Here is a 3,382-nt window from a genome sequence, read left to right on the forward strand (position 1 = left end):
GTCCTTGCTGGTGGACTGTGTAGTATGCTGTCGAATCTAATTTCTAGCTCCATGACCGTAGCCATCAAGTGCATATCCAAGTACTGCAGTGGTCCACGAAGTTTGTTCATCACTATCTTCTCAAACGCAATTAGGGTTGGGCAATACATATCAGCCTTGCTAGCTACGCCCACATGCACTGAATTAATATTTTTATTAAAACGTGCTTTACCAAAAATGAAGTACTTCTTGAAGTGTAGTCACTGGATGTGCTGTTGGGCAATACGGCAGCCAATTATCACACAGCAAGATCCCATCGATGGTGGGATAGAGATATGTACAGAAAACAAAAGAGCATTCCCCACCTCATAGAATCATAGAATCGGAGAAGTTTGCGTCAGGGAAGGAGAGGATTCGGCACATCCTATTTCCGCCAATCAAAAGAGCTATCAAGCCGAATCGCACTTCCCAGCTTTTGATCTGTAGCGTTGCAGATTAGGGCGATTCAATCCATATACAAGTACGACTTAAATGTGATGAGGATTGTGTCTTCACCAACTTTTCAGTCAATGAGTTCCAGACCCAAATTCATTCTGGGCGAAAACATTTCTCCTCGACTCTCGTGTAATCCTTTTAACAATTAATTTAAATCTATACCCCCTGGTTATTGACGTCTCAGCTCATGGGTACAGGTGTTTCTTATGCACACTATCTCGGCCCCGCATAATGTTATACACGTCAATTATGTCACCCTTTATCCTCATCTGTTCCGAAGAAAACAACCCCAATCTTTCTCCATACCCAAAACTATCCAGTCCTGTCAACATCCAGAGGACAACAGAGGAAACAGATAAAAGTGAAGGAGAAATGTTTTTTTTTAAGCTTTGATCTGTAATGCACTGCTGAAAAGTTGGTGAATCATGGAGTCATCGATTCATAGAATTGTTTCAGCATGGATGAAGGCAGTTCGGCCCGTTGAGCCCGTGCTGACTCTCAGCTCGTGTTTCCACCCTGTTATTTCCCCGTAGCACTGCAGATTCAATATTAACCCTCAAAATGGAATTGGATAAATGCTTGAAGAGGCACATTTTGAAGGGCGTTGTGGAAAGATCTGGGAATAATTGGATAGCTCGTTCAAGAGTACGATGGACCAAGTACTCTCCATCGGTATGTATGATTTTATGAAATTTTTTATGATAGTTTCAAATAAATGGCGCTGGTCATTTGCCCGTTCCATTATCCCACTTTATGTCTTTGCATATGCGTCTGTGTTTGTACAACCGAATTGAAATGATGTTGGATTCGGTAACAATACGACGCCAGTCACACCGTTCATCAGGGCGCGGTGGCCAAGTGGTAAGGCGTCGGTCTCGTAAACCGAAGATCATGGGTTCGACCCCCATCTGTGCCTATCGATATTTTATCACTTTAAATGTCATATTTTGAAGCTTTTTCATTTTTCACTATCAAAACACTTCATAATTTTGAACTAGCGCCATATATCGCCTCTTAACATTTTCTATGCTAAGGAGAAAAATCCCAGCTTCTCCAGTCTCTTCGTATAAATGAGGTCCCCAACTCTGGCAGTATTCCAGTAAATCTATTCTGCACCCTCTCCAAGGGCTTGACTTCTTCCCTGAAGCGTGTTCCCCACTCAACATTCCAGCTAAGACCTCATAAGTGTTTTATAATTGTTTGGCATAACTTCCTTGTATTTAGACTCTATTCGTCTATTAACAAAGGAAACGTCCCCATGTCTTCCAGATCCTGCCCCCTCTTTAAAATTGTACGTTTTAGAGTTGGTTAATACAATACAGGGAGCATTATGGCTGGTTTCAGGATCATTGATCTCCACAGGCAGATGCTTAAATGGGGATTTAAATTTTCATATATAAATCTGGCCCCGTTAAAATTGTATCATTAATTCACATTGCATCTCCTCATCCTACCAAAATGTTTCACTTCATAATTCTCAGCGTTAACTTACATCTGCTATGTGTCTGTTCATTTCACCAATCGGTTATTTTCAATCTCCCTCTTTGTACCACTTACTATCTGCTTTGTGTCCCTTTGCTCTTCTTTGTACCTTTCCCATTCACCAGGATCTGTGCTATTTTTCGCATTTGTGTCCGTTTTTACTCTTAGTTTACAGTGGTCCGTTACCTCTTTCGTCGTCCATGCCTGTTTTCTTTGGCCCCTCAGGGGGATAAATTGATTTTTTATTACTTTTAATTATTTTTAACACCTCCTGTCGTTTTACCAATAACAGATTTTTCCCAGTGTATTCTGGAAAGTCTCTCTCTCAGCCCCTTGAAGTCGGTCTTACAGAAATCTAGAATGGTAGTAGCTGTTTCATGTATCTCCCTGTCAAACGTTACGTTGAAGTCGATCATGTTTTGATCGCTATTAAATACATTTTCTCTTACCCTTTGGCTGTTGAATAAATCCGGCTCGTTGCTCATTACTAAATGTAAATTGGCATGCCCCTTGATCGTTCTGGAACATATTGTTATAGAACTAGCCCGGACACACTCATGAAATTCACAATTTTTTTACAGGTGCTAGTCCGATTATCCCAATATATATGAAAGTTTAAATCACATATTAAAACCACACTGTCTTGAATACACGCTTGTCTAATCTCTACATATATACATTCTATTGCTTCACAGCTGCGACTAGGGGGTATATATACAACTTCCACTATTGTCTTAAATCCTTTCCTATCTCTTAATTCTACTCATAAAGTCTCCACGTCCGGCATACTTGTAGTTAGATCCTCGCTTAGAACTGAATCATAGAATGATGATTAGTTACAGCAGGGAAGAAGGATATTTCGGCCCATTCGGTCAACGCCGGCCAACAAAGAGCTACCCAGAGAAATCCCATGTTCCAGCTTTTGGTCCGTAGCCCTGTAGGTTATTGCATTTCAAGTGCATATCCAAGCGCGTTTTAAATGCGGTGAGGGTTTCTGCCTCTCCCATCCTTTCAGGCAGTGAGTTCCAGACTCCCAACTTGCTCTGGGTGAAGCCACTACCCGTCAATTCCCCTCTCAACTTGCGACCAATGACTTTAAATCTATCTCCCCTATTTGTTGACCATTGTGATCAAAAATATAGTTCCTTCCCATCCACTCTCTTTCGGCCCCTCAGAATTTTGAACACATCAATAATGTTTCCCCTCAGCTCCCAATGTTCCAATGAAAACAAACCCAGCCTATCGAATCATTACACATAGCTAAAATTCTCCAGTCCATGCAACATCCTCGTAAATCTCTTTTGCACCCTCTCTCGTTCAATTACATCTTTCCTATACTGATGTGTACGCAGTACTCTAGCTGTGGCCCAAATAATGTTTTACATAGTTCAAGCATAACTTCACTTGTATTGTTCAATATACCTCG

At 41.1% G+C, this 3,382-nt stretch overlaps 1 non-coding gene across 1 annotated transcript; it reads left to right on the plus strand.

Moving 5' to 3' along the window:
• Nucleotides 1-1,318: 1,318 nt before the first annotated feature.
• On the plus strand, nt 1,319-1,390 carry trnat-cgu (transfer RNA threonine (anticodon CGU)). Its single transcript has one exon. It is a non-coding gene; the product is annotated as a tRNA-Thr (tRNA).
• The last annotated feature ends 1,992 nt before the right edge of the window (nt 1,391-3,382 follow it).

The sequence above is a fragment of the Pristiophorus japonicus genome, chromosome 33 (genome assembly GCF_044704955.1).
Source record: "Pristiophorus japonicus isolate sPriJap1 chromosome 33, sPriJap1.hap1, whole genome shotgun sequence".
NCBI classification, from domain to species: Eukaryota; Metazoa; Chordata; class Chondrichthyes; family Pristiophoridae; genus Pristiophorus; species Pristiophorus japonicus.